Source organism: Bidens hawaiensis, unplaced genomic scaffold (genome assembly GCF_021521415.1).
Source record: "Bidens hawaiensis isolate Kalapana, Puna unplaced genomic scaffold, B.hawaiensis_p1.1 tig00015975_1, whole genome shotgun sequence".
In the NCBI taxonomy this organism is placed as follows: domain Eukaryota; kingdom Viridiplantae; phylum Streptophyta; class Magnoliopsida; order Asterales; family Asteraceae; genus Bidens; species Bidens hawaiensis.
Window position 1 is genome coordinate 40781 of NW_027492438.1, and position 20390 is coordinate 61170.

The window sequence follows — 20390 nt, forward strand, 5'->3', positions numbered from 1 at the left end:
AATGCATGAACCACCATGACTATTCTAACAACTGCGAATTTAAAACGTTCAAAACTTTCAAAAATCAAAGCAGGGAGTTGAAATATTTATGATGAAGGTTAAATCAAAAAGTCAATTTAATAATAAAAGTTAAATTAATTAATGGAAAATTTTTAATTTAAAAATGGAAATTAAATTTAGAGAATACATAATTTAGTTTAATGATAATAAAATTTACAATAATCGAATTTTAATAATAAAGATTTATAAAGTGGAAAATAAGTTGTGAAAACCATCATGATATTGAGGAAAACATGAGATGATAAAATATTTATAGTTTAAAGTTGAGGATAAGGATTTAAATATACTTAGAATTTTATAGTTCGAGGATATGGATATAATTAAGAAAGTATAATTTAAATAATATTTTAACGAATATGAGTTAGTGTAAGATTTCTTGTTTGGGGTATATTAGTTTTTGTCAAGATTGGCGGTCATTTGGTTAACGGAATACAACTGCAAATTCTTTGTCGATTCTAGTAGTCGAACAACAATCACGAGAAGCAGGTGAACGACGTTGATTATGACGATGATTCTTAAGAAAGACGTTCTATGAGGACCAATAATGGAAGTGAGTAAGATGACAGGTGAGTTGTCGGAATGCGTTGATATGAAATTATGGGGATGCATATGTATGTATATTAATTAGTACTAGTGAAGACTCGAGGACGAGTCAAGAATTAAAATAATATGTATGAGTTTGAAGATTTAATTAAATAACGTTTTATAAAATTTTCCAAGAGTAAAATAACCAAGAATATTAAACGAGTTGACCTCCCATGAGCTTTCCATGGCAATTTGAATGACCCAACTAAATAAACAACATAAAGTTTGTGAATTGGCCTTCCATGAGCGTTCCATGGCAATTTGATGGCCCAATTCAAATAACATGTAATAAACAATTGAGTTGTTCAGCCCATGAGCGTGTACATGGCATTTAACTGACCCAACTAATTAACGAATTATCGAATCAATGGAGTTGTTCGGACCATGAGCGTTACATGGCATTTAACTGACCCAACTAAATATCGAATCAACAAATCAAATGTAGGTAGTTAGTGTATCTTGCGAACCACCCCGGACGATACGTTCCAACCCAAAAATCAAATTGAAAACGGTTTAAGAAATGGATAGTTGGAATGCCTATGGATTTCGATGGATTTTTCACCCAACTAAGCATTTAAAATAATTTAAAAACATAATTCGGAAGTATAACCGTTTAGCCGGTTATGTTTACCACACAACCGTTTAGCCAATTACGGGTACCACTTGAAGTTATGGTTATACGACATTCGTCATACCCCCATGCTTCAAGGTGAAAGAGCAAAACACGGGAATTCTTAAGGAATTTTCCACAATAAAATATAATTTACCAAAAATTAAGTGGATTTAAAAATATTTTGAAAGTTGAGGCATAACCTCGGAATTTGTGTGTGTGTGCAACAAATAAACAAGATAACTACAATTTAAATAATTAATCGAAGCAAGCTGTAAAAATTTATTAATTAGCACATAAGGCAGTTTAGATAAACACCTATAGGGTTCCTAACATATGTCTAGGAAAAATTCTAACGACCTATCTTATAACCTTCGGCTCTGATACCAATCTGTCACACCCCAACATATGGCGAAAATGCCGGGGCGTGATCCGATTGCTCACAGCTCGAAGATACTATCTTACTATAAGTGTGACAATATCTAGTTAATTATTTTATTTCAAATGTGCACACAATATTCAAATACAACAATACAATTCAAATAAATATATACAATCATTTAAATTCAAGTTTGTCTCAATATAACTCTAAGGTCTTTCTAAGTGTCCATACTTCAACTTCAAGTAAGCTGCATACGCGTAGAAAATGGTTTTTTGTCAAAAAACATGTTGAGTGAGTTTATCCCCAAGTTTTGACATCAAAAATAATGTTAATATAATAAATAATACATAATAAATGAGGTAATGAAATCAAACCATAAGCTAGTAAGTTGTCGATTAAACCATTGCCAAGAGAATCGGGCGTCGGTAAATCAACCATGAGCAAATAAGAATAAGACCGTTGCCAAGAGAATCGGGCGGTGGTCAATAGAATGAGAAGCCTCTCCAAGGGGAAATGTCAAACGATTGCATACAAAGACAAATAAGCACATAACAAGTAGATTTGATTAATAACACACAATTACACGTTTCCTATTTTTGATAAGTATGTATAGTATGATATACGCATATGTCCCCAAAACGTTTGTGGAAATTGAGTAAAATAGGGGAATGATAAACCTCACCTTAGATTAAAGGCGAGCGAGTATAATTAAGAATAAACGAGTCGTCCAATACGCGTCAAATGAGATAACCAATCACAACCTAAAACTATGTGATATGAAACTACAAATAAAAATGAACTTAATGCCGCTGGAATCAATACAAATGGATGAGTTGAACTCTAGTTATGTTGAATTAAATGTTTAAACGAGCTGGTACTGACCAGAATCTGAACAGCGAGTCGGAAGTCGGGTTTTGGTCAGTAGCCTTAAAATTTGGTTATGATAATAAAAGTCTTCTGGACCGAACGTTGAATCCGACCAGAAATGTGAGAAAACGATAGGTCAAAGTTGTTGACTGTTTTACCCTTTATCGGGTTTTAAAGCAATTGACCTGTCAATACCCTTCAACCTCTGAAATTGATTGAAGGTTATTGACTAGGGAATATGTATGAATTATTTTATAGTTTACAACTTACCCGGAAAGTGAAAGGATAAAGAGATATATCGAGTCAACGGTCTTTAGACTTGCAAAGTCAACCATTCTATGAACGGTTCTTCAACAAAACACCAAAAACCGAGATGATTCGAGCTGGGCAGAAGGTAGGATGGCTAGAGTATGTTCTTTAGGGTTTGTGTAATGTTTTGTGGTAGAGGTTTAAGGTTTGTTTATATAAGAAAAGTTAAATCAAACTAGGGTTATGGCTTTTTGGCCTGTTTAAGCAAGTAAATATATATTTAAAGAAAGAATCATCGAAAGATTCATAAAGATCTGATCTTGTGCTGTAATAAACGACTTAAGAATTGTATTTTCATTATATTATGATTACTTGGTCCTTAATTCTCTCGAACATGCTTAAAATAAACGATTTTATACCTTAAAGAATTAACGAACGAAAACGAACAACATTCTGGTGCAGATCAGCCACCGCGTTGCGCGGCCAGCTTGTGGCTGGCCGTCGTGCGGCGCTCCTGTAGGTAGTGGAGGCAGGTTTCACAAAATGGCAATATTAGTCCCTGATGTTTGTTATTTGATCATTTTATTAACTATTTAGGTTATAATTAGGAATTAATCATACATTAGAGTATAAGGGCCTAAAGTGAACATGTAGAAACTTAGTAACTCATAAATATTTGATTTTTAATAATAATAAAGATGTAAAAATGTTTCGGGTCGGGTTATATGTACACAAATACAGGTTTGGAAAATCCGAGATATTACAATCAACGTTATTAGTAGTTCACCGTTACCTTTCATGTTCTAAATGATACTTGTGCTTGATTGTGTTAGGGTTCTGTCTTTGTAGGGATAAGATGTGGCTAACGCTCTTGTCTTAGCGTTAAAGTTCCTCTCGTTCCTTAATTTCTCCCGCCCATTTCTCATCCACTTGAACATTTTACGCGTGATTGTTTAGCTGAGGCGTAGCATGCTATCACTCTAGGTTCTTTTCTTTTTCCTTCTTTAGGTTTAAGCATCGTTCCTGTTTGACTCGAATGCTAGTAGAGGTTTTTTCCCTATCGTCCTCTTGTGTGATTAGATGATTAGGTTTCGTCTCTATCCGCGACCGTTCCTGTTGAGACGGGATTCGGGGACGAATCCCATTGTAAGGAGGGTAGACTTGTAACGCCCGGAAATTTCGTTAATCGGCTCGATCGTTTATAAAGGTTTATTTAAAAGTAGGGGTTTCATCTTTCTAATTTAGGAGCCTTTTTATACGTGCTAAAAGTCCGTTTATCCATCCTTTTGATCAAGACATCACCTCTTATTCCTTGAATGCTTGTTTAGTATGTAACACCTGTTAATTTTTGTTTAACGGCATGCACGTTGTAGAGTTGTATGTTAGACGGGTTTTGATCTTTAATGTCGAGGGGCCTCTTGTGTAATTCTGATAGTTAAATTATTAAGCTTTAGGAACAATTTATATCATTTACAAAGTAGAAGGGCTTGAATTTTAAAATGCCTAAACTTAACACAAAAAAATTAAAATAAATAACAAGCCGCCATATGCAGCAGCAGCGATCGGCCCTGTTCTCCCCCCTCCCTCTTCGTTTTTGTTCACCATTCCATCCTATTCAAGGTATTATAATCTAACTCAAGGTCGGTTCTATCATAATATAACTCTTTTTCACCATTAAAACCTTTGTTGAGCATGTTAGGGTTGAGTTTTGATTATAACAGTTTCTGACATATTTGTACTTGTTTATTGTTCGGTTTGTAAGTTGATGAAAATTTATTGCTTTTGATCCATTCTTGTTTCCATGATGTTCTAATTTGATTGTTTCCAGAAAGGTATAATATGTAGTTTTTGGACGAGATTTGAATGGTTTTGATGATTTTATAAGATCGTGTGTCAAAGCTGATGCGGGGTGACGGATTCTGGTCTGTCTTCCCGACATCATAACTTTTTCTTGACAAGTCCAAATTGGTTGATCCATTTCCGAAAGTTCGTATTTTGAGATAAGATTACAACCCATTTGCAATCGTTTAATTTGGTTTGTTAATGATTTTTAAACAAATAAAACACTTTTGTTGCGTACTGAAATAGCTGCACGTACCTTTCTGTGTTGGAGAAATTTTTATGATTTTTGTGTGAATTGGAAAAATATAATAAAAATATACTTAGATACCCAAGACATTTATACAACTCTGGTAAAAATTACATAATTTATTCCTATGATTTTCCGATGTAATAAAATACATCTTCGCATGCTAAAATCTACATGTCATACTCGTTGTTGATCAATACGTTCGTTTTAGGCTTAACCGGGGGCTGCCCTTTCGTGCATCTTTAGGGGATGTTTTGGTTAAGGTTCTTGCTCAGTCATCTTCTTAGGTATGTCTAGTGTAACATACTTTAGTATCGTGAGCTATGGTTTTCGTTTGATTGGTTAATTAGTTATAGGCTGAAAACTAGTGTTCGGTTGGTTAGTTTGTTAAATTGTTGCGTTTAGCGTGAGGTTTGAAGGAATTAACAACCAATTCAGTTTGTGTAGCTTCGGTTTGATATATGGGCTGTGGAAAAATTATTTTTTTAGGTATTGGGGTTGAAGTGGTTGTCTGTTACTCAAACGGGTCGGTACAACGCAAATTCGCGTTTATTGGTAGTTTGTGCGTTGTGCTTGCGAATTACCAACCCATCCAACTTGTGTAGTGTCTTGTGGACTTGTTAGCTGTGATTTTATTTAATTTGGTCCACACGGGGCTGAGTTGGTTGCTCGGTGCGTAAACAACTTGTAAACGCTCATATTCGTCTCATCTCGCAACTTCTGGGGGTAAATTGGGAATCCTTGGTCCCCAGGATTATCTAATGGTGGTTTTGGTAAATATAAGGCCCCGAGGGCTGTTGTAATTGAATTTGGCAAGGTCGAGGCTTTAAGCCAATTAAACAATGTTAGGATGCCTCGTATTGATAAGCGAGTCGGTACGGCTCGTTAGTAATTTTGTTTGTAATCCGGCAGGCGTCTGATTTGTGGGGGTACTTAGGAATTCTCTAGTTTATTGTTGATTCTGTACCTCATGCCAGGTGGGTTCATGATGGCCCTTTTTAACTCTTTTTATGTTTTGGGCTGGCATACACACTCAATTACAATTTTACCCGATTTTACTCGTTAAAACAATTTGAAGGACATTGCATAGACTTGTTATTATTTGTGCATTTATGAAACCAAGTGTCGATTATATCGTATGCCTTAGGATATTTTTGACTCGTTTTGGTCATAAATCCCTTAGGGTTATATATGTTGTTTGTTTATGGTCTAGACTCGAGAACGTTATTAGACTTGGGGTGAATTGAATACGAGTAGACATACTCACTTTTTTCTTATTTTGGACGGACTTATATGTAATACTTTATAGCCTATGATTGATGATATTATTTAGTTCGTTGTGAGAAAGAATTGTGTCAGTAGGCTTAGTGATGTGTGTGTGCATGATGATTATAGCTGGGTCAAATATATTACTTGGGTTTTTAAATCCCGTGGTGGAGAGGCACGTGTGGCATAATCATCATTTAGGTGGGTCAAATATATTACTCAGGTTTTTAAATCCCGTGGTGGAGAGGCCCGTCGGTTGCTAAACCGTGATCGGGTCAAATATATTACTCGGGTTGTACTCGTGGTGGAGAGGCCCGTATCACGTGTTTAGGTTGTAAGTCGTGACCAAGTCAAATATATTACTCGGGTTTGACTCGTGGTGGAGAGGTTCGTGTCAAGTGCTTATGTCTTACTGCGTCCGGGTCAAATATTTTACTCGAGTCTTGACTCGTGGTGGATAGGCCCGTGTACATGTGTTCGACCATGAATGTATTATTTGGTGATAATATTTATTCACTTGCTTATTATTCTCTCTACTGTTTTATATCTATAACTTTGAAATAAATTATGAAGGTTGTTTATGAAATCTTGAACTCACTTAGCTCTAGCTGGCTTTGTGTGTATGTTAGATTGATTTTCTTGTTAAGAAGTAGGGAACTAACGCTTGGACGTGCTCGAGACTACTCGGACGGTTGAAGGCATATCTAGTCGGAGAGTTAATGACGCAAACTTTTCTTGTCATTTATCACTATAAGCATTTAAATTTTGGTTTTGGGCACTCTTCCCGGTTTTTGGGAACTTTGATATTTATCACTCAGCTGTTTATTACTCTGAAACAATTTTTAATAAGATGAACTTGTTTGGTTTTAAATTTTTGAGAATTTTTGGATATGATGACCAACTGTGGGATTCCCAGGTAACGGGGTCTTACATAATTGGTATACAAAACCAAGTCAGTCATAACCAGTTCTCCAACAGGGTAACATAGTCTAGGAGAATGCTGTCTCTGAACAGGGGCTATGTACTCGGGGGACCTTTGTATTTAAGGACTGTTATAAACTGTTTTATCGAGTCTAGCTTGTAACGTCTGGCCCCTCGCACCACCAATATTGTCTGCTTTGCCCAGAGCTCACAAATTTGTTTTTGGTTGCCTAGATGGAGACTTCCGAAGATGTTACTCATCCTGCTACTACTCCCACCTGAGCATGCTTAACTGTGGAACTCTCCTCTCGTCCACTACCATTAAGCCCAAAACGAGTTGGTGATTCAAGTGGTGGGGCATTTAATTATGAACCAAGGATCTCTCTTGTCCACATCCGATATGGGATTTGCCTAGGGTGTTACATACACCCCCCTTTTGCACTCATCGTCCTCGATGTGGTTTGACCACCATCCAATCTAGGATGTGGGATTCGCCTAAGGTGTACCTCGCGACACCCTCGGGGACTCACCATCTCTGATGAGGTTTGCGCCACCATCCCGAACGGCACAAGGGTGGCTCTAATACCACTTTTAACATCCGGCCCCTCGCACCACCAATATTCTCCACTTTGACCACGAAGAGCTCACGGATTTGTTTTTGGTTGCCCAAGTGGAGACTTCCCAGGAGGTCACCCATCCTGCTACTACTCCCATCTGAGCACGCTTAATTGTGGAGCTCTCCTCTCGTCCACTACCATTAAGCCCGAAACGCGTTGGTGATTTAAGAAGCGAGGCATTTACTTATGAACCAAGGATCTCTCTTGTCTACAACCGATGTGGGATTTGCCTAGGGTGTTTCACCCGCATATAGTGATGTGTTTTTCCAACCCATGCAGGTAATTAAGTAATGAAGAATTATAGACAAGGATTTAGAGTCATGAACATAGAAGATCGCTCGAGATGTCTCAGTTTTCAATAAAGTCCTTGTAATAATAATAATAACACCATTTTGTAACTAAAAACTTGGGTATTTAATTCCCAAGAAATTTTGCAATGTAAATTAATGTTTTAATTTATAAAAGACTTCTGCCAAAATGAACCCGCTACTCTGATATATTTACAAAACAGGCATACCAACCGGGCAGTGAAGCCTAGGCCCTGGATCGGGGTGTGACTGGTTGGTATTAGAGTCATCGGTTTCAGCGAATTAGGTATTGATATATTAGTACCTAAGCTTTAACCAATTATCTGATAAGTAGGGATAAGTTATGATTGGTAGTTTACCTATTTGTTGGGCTATATTTATAGTTTATCCTTTATTTTTGGGCTTAGTTGTGGGCTACATCTTGTAAACCGAAATATTTAGACTTCGGTGGGCTTTAGTGTGTTTTGGGCCTAGGTTGGTATAACTATATATATGATGTATGTAGCTTATTGTAGGGTTGCTCTTCCAGTGGGTTGTTGTTCGTTCGGTATCATTCAACCTTGTAAGTTCTTAAGGGCTTAAGCACTCGACGTATAATATACTTGTGTCTTGAAGCGTCTTCGTTGTTTTACCTGTGTTCTTAGTTGGTTTTATAGAATCGTCTTAGTGATTAGTTTTCGCATAATCACTGAGTTTCCTGATATCACATTGATGGATCCGTCACAGGACTTACACTATCCCAAAGTATACGTTTGTGCAGATGTCGTACATAAACTACTACGGGCAAAGGCACTGGGTAGCGAGACGATCAAACCCTACACCTAAGTCTGAGCCATCTAATAAGGCCAGTACTAATTTTGGTCCTAAGCAACCAATTGATTCGGTATATCTGACTGATCTGGTGTATTCAAATCCAGCTGATCTGAATAACCCGATGAATCTGAATAATTTGACAATTCCGACGAATCCGAAGAACCCAATGTATCCGATTGATCAAATAGATCCATATTTGGCTTACGAAAGCCAACTGATGTATGCTCCTAGTAGTCCGCAGATTCCTATAGAAATATCAAGTGCTACTTCGGAAAGCATCCCGCAATATTATCCATCTGACATACCGACCTACCATCCGTCTTAAGAGGTGGAGGTTCAAAGTAGAATTAAATATGAAACTAGTACAAATTCGTCCAGTTGGATGGACTGTCACTCTAACAAGAGCATTTGGCACTTCAGGTCACCACCACCAGGTTATCAAAACCCTTCATTCTTGGGATTTGATTCTATCTTTAAGTTTACCAAATCAAGAACCTTCCTTATTCTAGGGATTTGACTAAATATTTAAAGATTTCCATATCAAGAGCTTTGATAGTTTTCAACTAATTTTATTGAGTTCTCGGGCAGATTTGATAGTTCTCGTCAATAATCATAGATCACGGTCAGTAATCAAAGTTCTCGGCCATGGTTTGAAGGTTCTCAGGAAAGTTTTGACAGTTCTCGGGAAGTTTTCGGTGTTCTCGGGTGGATTTCAGTATTTTCGGGAAGTTTTATGTGTTCTCGGGCGCATTATAGCGTTCTCGGCTAATTTTGCTTGTTCTCGGTCAAGTTTCAGGGTTCTCGGCTACTGTTCAAGTGGGCTTCTGATTCATTGGGCCAGTCATCCGAGGTAAGTTCATGGCTTTCACCTCTTCCAGATCATCCGTGGTAAGTTCTGTATTATGTTCCCAAGCCTGTATTAATAAAGTAGATTTGTATAAAATTCACTATAGTAATATGCTTAGAGAAATGGAGGGAATTAAATATGAAAATGCTACCCTTAAGAAACTGGAAAAGGACTTAAAAGAGAAAATAGAGGCACAACAAAAAGATTTTTCAAAACTCCAATCTGATTTCAGCACAAAATGCTGTCACCACTTAGATGCTAAAAAGAAAATTTATGAACTAACCGCCGAGTTAGATGCTTCCAAGTTGGAGATAGCTAAATTAACTAATAAATTTGAAAATGCTGAATTCAACTTTAAGAAATTTGATGTCTCTAGTGCTGTCGTCGAATCAATGATAGAAAACCAGTTAAAATGGAAAGAGAATAAGGGTGTGGTTATTGGGTACAACATGGTTCCCCCTCCATATAATGATAATTATACTAGTCTTCCTCTTACCAAGGAAGAAGAAAAGGAAAAATGTATGCGGTATGGTAAGTCAACTACAAATGACAAGGGTATGGTTGGTTCAGTCACGACAACTGAATCAACATCCAGGGTGAACAATTCTAATGTGTTTACTTCATGTGCTGATGAAATAATAGTTGAGGATTGGACTGATGAGGATGATGATTCACCTATTAATTCTCATGTTTCTTTGAATTTGCCTATTTTGAATACTGTTGCTACAAATGTTTGTGTGGGCTATGTTTTAAAGAGCAAAGACATTCGTGTGGTTGATTTCTCTAAAACTTCTAAAAGCAGTGATCCACTTTCTAATAAACTTGATAAAAATAAGAATTTTCATAAATATTCATCACCCAAGTTTGTTAAAGAAGGAAGTTCATGTACTTGTAACCGTGAGAAATCCAGTGCTAAGTCCAAAGGTGGACAAACAGACTCACACAACAGAGCAAGACCGGGAATCGGCCACAAAGATTTTTTGGTTAAAAGGAAAACCTGTTTCAACTGTGGCATTCCCGGTCACATTGCTAGAAATTGTTCTCGTCTCCCGTGTGTTCCATATTACAGACGCTATCAGGGGACTATGCTTCAAAATACCTACAAGAATTTTAACTCAAATAAAACGAGGTATTATAAGGCAAAGCCCTCTGACGGTGATTGGAGGAGAAAAAAGGCTTACAGGTCAAGTTCACATCGGACCAAGCCTACTTCGGTTCAAAGGCGTAATGGAAACTCGTTTTTGGTTCTAAGACCGAAGAGGACCTCAGAATCGAACGTTAAAAAGGTTAAAGCTGACCGAGTTTTCTATCCGCAAACCGGAGACTAAGTCAACCACTTGTGTTAATCACAAAGCTTCCAAACCAAAATACAAATGGTTGCCCAAGTCTCCGGCAACAAAGTCCTTTAAGCCAACCTGCTCGATCTTTGATAATCAAAAAGACATGTCATGGCAACCTGTGACATATTTGAACAAGTCAGGTTTACCTAGAACGACTATGGACGGGGTACCTAAGACTAACTAATCTCGCACATCGTGCAGGAAAAGCTATGGAGGAATATCAGGAGACCGTGGTATGTTGATAGTGGATGTTCCAGGCACATGCAGGAGACATCTCTCAGTTGCACGACATTCAAATTTTTAATGAAGAGTATGTTTCTTTTGCGGGAGGAGAGAAGGGAAAGATTACACAGAAGGGTGTAAGAGACTGCTGTTCTCAGGTCATATGGATACAACATCAACTGTTGGACTACGATTTGGAATTTCTTTATACTACTATTTTCTGTGATAATGATGCTGAAATTGCCGTTGTTAAAAACCCGGTTTAGCATTCTATAACCAAGCACATCGATATCAAAATTCATTTTATTCGTGACTGTTACGACCGGAAGTTAATTCATCTTGAAAAGGTCCACACTGATAACAATGTGGCAGACCAGACCTATTTACGAAACCGGTTGGAACAGCCAGATTCAATGTGCTTGTAGGGTTTCTTAAGATGTTGCGTCTTGAAGAATGAGTATTTTTAGGTTAAATTTTGTACATAAATATTTTCTGATTTTATTATAATTTCTATACAAATTTATGGGAGAAAAAGAAAAATATAAAAAGAGTGTGTGTGTTCTTAAATAAGAAAATAAAAAATTTATAAAAACTAAAACAAAAAAACTGTATTGTTCTGTCACTTAATATTATGCCAGTTACTCAAGTTCAAGGGACATATCTTTATGTTTGGTCCTGTTGTCAATCTTTGACGTAAGGGATATCCATTAACCTAAGGAATGAAAGTGACTGGGCGACTGAATATAAAAATATAAGTTGTTTGTTTAACTATCTGGTTTTAGGTTATTTCACTGAAAATTATGTCAGTTGCCTAAGTTTGAAGGACATGTATTAATATATGTTTGGTCCTATTGTCTATCGGTAGACATATAGGATAAGCATTTACCTGAAGACTGAAAGTGACTGGGTGATTGAATATAAAATTGTCTTCTAAGTTATCATCTGGGAAGTGATATTATTATTCAGCTAAAGCCTTCTAGAAGCTTAAAATTTTTCGAAATGAAAATTGATCCAACCTTTGAGAAATGATAGATAAATTGATTTTGTGTGCCTAACGTGTGAAGTTATTAGGCTAAAAAGGCTCTTGATTAGTCATTGATGTATATGGTAGCTTTCCATGATAAGTAAAAGTTTTAAGTGATACAAACTAAATCTCCTAAACTTATTGTGGAGAGTCATTTTGAAGATGTTTGCATGTCCCTAGATACATCTCTCCGAATGATTGGCAGGAAATTAATTACCCAGTCATACACGAGCCCGTTAGGGTCTTGATCGCCAAAAATATTATATTTCATTGTTACCGTAAAAAAAAATTGTGTACATATATATGAAAATTATTGCAATTTAATTATGTTTTAATGGCTTAAAGGGGAACCATGGAACTACTAGGGGGTGATCTAAAATCGTTACAATACAAAATAGATAATAAAAACAACTCAGACCAAATATACATGTGTCTGGATCCAAATATAACTGATAATTGGTATACAAAACCAAGTCAGTCATAACCAGTTCTCTAACAGGGTTACATAGTCTAGGAGAATGCCGTCTCCGAACATGGGCTATGTACTCGGGGAACCTTTGAATTTTGTGTGTAGTGCAGTGGTACAAATCCCAGGAATGACAGGCCTTTCTGCTGAGTTTGTGAAATAGAAAACTATGTTTGTATTTAATGAATGTTATAAACTGTTTTATCGAGTCAACGTTTCACCAGCATATAGCTGACAAGTTTTTCCAACCCATGCAGGTAATTAAATGATGAAGAAACGTAGACAAGGATTTAGAGTCATGAAGGTTGAAGATCGCTCGAGATGACTCAATTTTCAATAAAATCCTTGTAATAATAATAACACTGTTTTGTAACTGAAAACTTGGGTATTTAATTCCCAAGAAATTTTGCAATGTAAATTAATATTTTAATATATAAAAGAATTCCGCTAAAATGAACCCACTACTTTGATATATTTACAAAACAGGCATGCCAACCGGGCAGTCACGCCTAGGCTCTGGACCGGGGTGTGACACCTCTTTAATCTTTCCTTAGGATTTATTGAGAATAACTCCAGTATGCTCAGGTACTAAAACTTGCTGGAGATTGAACCATGCTTGAAGTTTTACTTAGAACATATTGAGATCATCCTTTATTGTATCCATGCTCGACCCACCAAAATGTTTGCTCGAAGAGCAAATAGTGTTTGATGAAGAACATCCTTGCTTAACGAAGTGTAGCTTGCTCGAGTGTTTGCTTAGATGGATAGATCAAGTGTTTGCTCGAAGAGCAAATAGTGCTTGATGAAGAACATCCTTGCTTGACGAAGTGTAGCTTGCTCGAAGCTGTCAATAATTACAAGAATTCCAGAAGATGATCATACGAGTGTAAGATATCATGCTCGAGGTAGTAAACTTCATTTTCGAAGGTCCAAGGTTGCTCGAGTTCCTTACTTAGCCATTATCTAAGGAGGTTGAGAAGATTCCAACCCAACAATTATCAAATTACACAAAGGATATATATACACAAAAATATAAAACATACCTGGATTACTCACACTTTTTTCAAAATATATATCGCGTATCATAAGAAAATCAAAGAACATTACATTAATAATATTATGTCTTAAAGGCATTGCACATCAATTTATATAATTATCAAATTACACAAAGGATATATATACATAAAAATATAAAATTACAAGGATCATATGAATACTCCCTTCAGGACATATCCTGTAACTTTCATCTCTCATTCTAGCCTACTTGCTTTGTTTATCTTTCTGTTGCGCATAGTAGTAGCCCTTTGTTTGAACATGTCTAGCTCCACATAGTCATCCGAATCAAATGGTATCTCCACCTCCTTGACGTCAGTTAAGTCTTGAATATGTATAAACTCCAATTCAGAGTCATTTTCAATTATTGCTAGGACATCTCCTTCTGAGTTTCTTAAGGTGACCGTCTCACTTAGTTTGTTGAAGCTAATGCTAGAAATCCTCCCGTTATTCTGAACTTTTGAATTGGCACCATCATTTCTCTTCTCATTGCAATGCTTTCTCTAAGAGGTTTTCTTGTTGTGCTAGCAGTAGTAGCTTCCTTTTGTGCACTCGAGCTTGATGGTCCAGGTCTTCTAGTTGTTTCCATTCTCCCAGGTTGTAAGAATGAATATTCTGCCCATCTGACTTCCCTCAACCTTCTATCGCTCCCTGCTTTTTCAGCATCTGAGTAGCTACATTTTCTTTTCTTATCCAGCAATGGAAAGCCAGTTCTGTGTTGGTCATGGAGATACTTTGATAACTCATTTCATTGTTGACCGGTAAGTTTGTCTTTATGTTGATAATCATAGAGCTCCAGTGTTTCCATATTTTCAAGTTGTTCCCTAGTAAACTCTTTGAAGTCACCCCTGAATATTATTACTGATTCAACCCCATCTTCCGTGATGACCTTCAGAGTTTTCGATCTTGCATCTAGATATAGATGAGTAGGCAGATTAAAGTATGTTCTTTGTTTTTCTTGGCTCTGTATTTCAGATCGGATGACAGGTACATGTACCCTGGATGTTGAAGTATGGTGTGATGATGATTTCTTTGAATGTTTTCTTTCAGACTCATCAAATAACCTCTTTATCTCCTCTTTGCCTTCATCATCAACTCAAAATAATGTTCACCCTCTTGCACAGGATGCTTATCATGTCAGTTGTCTTTGCATCCATTGTTACTTCATAATCTATAGGCTCTGGTTTTACTTGCACAGGCTCTACCACATTCTTCTTTATTCTACTTTCTTCTTCCAACCTTTTCAACTCTTGGTTGTACAATCACAATTCTCTTTCGTAGATTTCCTTCATTTCTTCTCTTGACAAACTTTCAATCTCCTGCTCATTCATTCCTTTTGATATTAATAGTTTCTTTAAGATATCAACCTTTTCAGCATCCTCAAACAACTCATTCACTTCATGTTTCTTTTGTTCTTCGATCAATCTTGCCTTTTCTTCTTCAGCTTTCTTTCTCTTCTCTCTTTCAGATTTTTCTTTTTCCTTTTGTCCTTCAAATGCTTTCTTCACAAGTCTAACTTTCTCTTTAAGGATCGTCTTTGGAAGATCTTTAATAAGTGCAAAATTATAACCATGCTCCACTAGAAATTTTGCATCATCACTATATTTATTAAACTATGTTCCTTTTATGGTGCTTCTTTTGGTTTACTTACATGTTGCCCCCCCCCCCATTTCTCTTTCAATTACTATGTTGTACAAATTATCAATATTTGCAGAGGTTTGTTTATTTAAGTATGATACAACATAATTGTTTTGAATTAAGTACTTCCTCTTCCAGATCCTCCCTTTCCATCCTTATGTCAGATTCACAATTTCATCTGCTGTCATTAACTGAATGTGTTTGGGATCATACTCCAAATTCTTTAAAAATTCAATCTTTCCTTCTAACTCTTTTCTCCTCTGTTCTCTAGCCTCCCTTCTCTCTTTACTTTTCTTCGCTGCCAGATAATCTTTATCTATATCCTTTAAGTTTTTCAATGCTTCAAAATCCAAACCAAAATTAACTAAGAGCATTATCCTTGGATCTTTCCTTTTCATTTCATCAAGACTTGCTTGCATGTTCACTCTATGATCTTCAGTCAAGTAAACTTGAGGAAATCTCATATTATCCTCCTCAGCTTCTACCTCTTTCTACACAAAAGTTTCATCATTAGCATCTAAATCTTTAAGAGCTTCGATATTAGGTTCATTCATATCTACGTGTCCACACCTCTTCTCGAAGATATCCTGTTAGTTAGAGCTCTCCCCTTCTTTGTATTTTAAGCCATAGATTTTTGTCGTTTGGCTTTTGGGGTTTCTTTCTGGCTGATTGGCTCTTCAATGATTGGCTCTTCAATTTCATCTGGTTCTTTAATGATACGCCCTTAAATTTCATCCGATTCTTCAATGATAGGCTCTTCAATCACTTGTTCTTCATGGTCCTCCGGTTTTTCAACAATCGGCTCTGTTTCAGTCTGTTTTTCAGGTTCTGGTGCAACAGGTCTTAATGGTATGGCCTTTATTGCCTCTTCAGCATTAGCATTGGATTGATTACTTTCTTCCTCTACAATTGGTTCAGTGGCTTCATCATGTTTCTCAGACTCGGAGACATTTTCAAGAACATTGTCACTTGCCTTCTTCATTTTTTCATCATAATCTCTTTTCCTCTTTCTCACATATGTCATAATTTGCTCTGACCATTCATTTGGATTCATCAACATATCAAGGTAAGTTCTCAGAACAACCATGTCTGATACAAGGCTATCATACTCTCTCCTAGACATTGGTTGTGGCTCATTTTCTTTCTTATTTTTTTCTGGTTTAGTAATCACCACACGAGGCACAACTTCAGTTCTTTCCTTAAATGTGCTTATTACCGTTGCCAGACTCTCATCAACATTTTTTTTAAATTCTTCTTCATCTTATTTATTTTTCAATTTAATCAAAGTATCAATAACTTCCTGTGGGATCTCATCATTCTCAATCTCTTCATTTCTTAAATCCATAACTTTAATTAAACTTTCCACCTCTGTAATATCAGCATATTCAATTTCTTCAACATGTAAAAATTCATCACCTAATGTTAGTTTGGGGGCTCTGGAGGGTTGTAGATCAACATCTATTAAGGCCACACCTTTCCCTTTCATCTTTCTTCTTTTAGCATCTTCAACAGTTTCTTCCTCAACTTCATTTTCTCTAACATCCAACATTATCTTATGCCATTTCAACCACCTGTTCATCATCTGTCATACCATATTCAGTATCAATAATGTTTAGTGAATTTTTCACTACCATCTCATCTTCACTCTCATCATAAACTTCATTTATCAGATTCAAGGAATCTATATTCTCCCCCTGTTTTGGTGCATATTTCTCAACCTCCATTTGCTCCAGGGTAGAATCCTTTTTAGAGAAACTTTCAAAGCCTCTTCAAGTGATGCATTCTTCTATTTTAGCTCAAAGTTTTCAGCCTCCAACACCAAATTTCTTGACAGTAGATCTTGACAAGTGTTATCTGGAGAGGAGATTGGTAAATCCTGTGTTGGTATTAACTCTGGTTTAGACTCAGGTTGGTTGAAACAGACTCAGGTGAGTAAGGTTTGAATGTAGTTTTATTGATGGGTTGAGTTTCAGGTAGTTCTTGGGTTAGTTGCTATTGTTGTTGGATTGATTGTTCTGGTGAAGATGGAGTAGGTTCATTGATTGAGGAGTATGGTGATAAAGAACTTGATGGTTCATTGGTGGGTTCTGGGTTTGGTGAGTAGGGTGGTGAAGGGATGTTTGTGGTTGTGTCAATGATATGATCTTGTGAGACTAGTAGGGTTTCATTTGGATTGTTTCCCTAACCTGATTTACTATATTGTTAACAAAGGTATCATCATCAACATGTTCATCAATTGTCTCATCAGCAGCCACCACAGGCTCATCTACTATCACATTCTCCACTCCAACACTTGCATCATTTTCATTTTCTCCCATAACCACTTCATCCTGCACACTTGCTGATTCAACACAACATTTTCATTCACTCCAAACTCCTCATCTCCACCTTGATTATCATCATCATCATCATTGTCACTTGTATCATCATGATCATGATCATGATAATGATCATCATCATCATCCTCATCATCATCATCATCATTACTCTCTTCACTTTCTTCTACTTCAGATTCTAGGGAGGCTGGAACTTCCATGATTTCCACTTGATTATTTAGCAGCCACGGTTAGATAACAAATTCAATATGTGCATTAAATTGACTTATGGCATTCACAGTCTTATCCTCTTATAAACATTTGGGTCTTGTAGAATCAAGGTTTCACCTGTAGTTGCTAGCCCATGCAATGTACCATTTATAATGATCTGTAAGAATCTTGGGTACATTAAAAACTTGTCCCTCTCATTTTTCTGGGCGTTGCTGACCAACCCATTGAAAATCATTATGGAAAAATTGAATGGTTGGTTATATAAAATGGCAACAGTTGCAGTTGCCAACTCCCTATTCAAGAGAGTCCATGTGCCTCTTCTGAATGATAGACTTTGAATTACATGGTGTATCAAGAATATGTAGATAAGTGGAAACATTCCTTCTGGGATTTCCCTTCATGAATATTGCCTTGGTATTCCAATGTCTCTTGAAAGATCCTCAACAACCTTTGCGGTGAGTAAGACAGCTGAACTTCATGATCATCATTTAATTGCAATGCTGCCCATCTGGTTTGCTCTGTGATCTCTATCTCATGTCCAAGTATTGTGGCCTCTATTCTTCTCCCATTGAAATCTTCAGTGTATTCGGACGAACCCCAAAAATCATTCATATGGTTCATGTAGATCACTGGACTCTCAATCAAGGCAAACCTCATGTTTTAAGTTGCTCAAGAAATTTATCATTAGGCCCAATTCTTGATTTTCTTCAATAATCTCCAGAAGAGCACACATATTGTGCTTAGGTTCAAATTTGTATGCCATTATATTTGCAAAATAAATAACAAAAGTTAGTAATTTGAAGATATAATTTACTGATTGGAAGAGTTAATGAAGAAATTGTCATCACTAATATGTTCTTCAACAATTAGATAACCTACACAAACTACTAAACCGGTAAGTAAAATAAACAATTGAAACCCTAAACCCAATAATTAGGCATCAAAAATCAGTTATCGATTTCTTACCAAGTCGGAATTAAAAAAATTGATTATAATTGATATTGATTTTGAGCGAGCACATGGCAATATCAAAATATCAAAATCTTTTTGATATTTGAACAGTTCTTTTAAAAATGTATACTTTAAGTTTAAACGTTGGACTTACATGCCATCCGAACTTACAAGTCTTACACTAAAGGTGTTTAGGACTTATTTGGATGCCCCACCTCTTTAGTTCTCTAAAGTCCCTTTAAGTTTGTTTTGTTTTATTAATAAGATTTACATAGCTATTTTTCTAAAAATATAAGCTAATTTAACTGTTCATATCGTATAAAATATTTCTTCTAGGGTTGACCATAACACCAACAGTCTTGTGTATGACTGGATAATTACCTTTCTGCCCATCATCCGGAGAGATGTATATTGAAACGTACTTGCATCTTCAAGTGTATATCAACATCAGACATAGAATGATCATTATGTTTATATCACTTAAGCATTTACGCATCATGGAAAGCTACCGTACATATCAATAAGTGCACTTAAAGCCTTTTAAGACTATAATTCATGTGTTAATTAACTTAACCAATTTTCTATCATTTCCCATATAGGTTGGATGCAATTTCCATTTAAAAACCTTTAAGCTTCTATAAAGCTTTGAACTGAATAATCTTATCATGTCTCCTTTGATATCACCAAAAACAATTTGCTTTTGTCAAAATCTATGATTTATTTGAAAACTTAAATTTTTGATATTCCATTTGCTCTCAGCTTTTAAACAAGATTTTCTTTTGAAAAGATTCATTTTTACACACAAACAGTTCAAACTATTTTAACTTCCACACAATAAGTGAATGATAGTCACTTAATCACATATAACATAATTAATTCAGATATTCCTTTCAAAACATTTGATTCAGTTATTTATATTTAAAACAGACACTTTCATCACACAAACAGATATGCATGATCAGACACGCAACAGAACTTCATAATCAGCACACATTCTCAATAAGCAAACTATCATGTAACATGGTCAGTTCAGCACACAACAGTTCACACATTTAAAACATATTAAGCACTCAGCAGTTTCAATAGTCATTTAAGCACATGAACACATATCATCAGTCAGACTTCATCTACTTTTATCATTCCTAAAGACTTTAATAGAGAGTTGAATCTGGTTTTATCCAGAGGGGACCATTGAGAGCCAACTTTTTTAAATTTGGGACCACTGGTGGGAATAAACAAAGTTGGGATTATTATCGGCCAATAACAGAAAGCTGGGATTATTAAAATCCAATTGAGGGTAAGGATTTAAATAAACTTGATAGTTTATAGTTTGAGAATATGGAAATAATTGAGAGAAGATAATTTAAATAACATTATAACGGATATGAGTTAGTATACGATTTCTTGTTCGAGGCATGTTGGTTTTATTGAGGTTGACGGTTGTTTGGTTAACGGATTACAGTAGCAAACTCCTTGTTGATTCTAGTAGTCGAACGACGATCATGAGAAGTAGGTGAACGACATTGATTATGATTA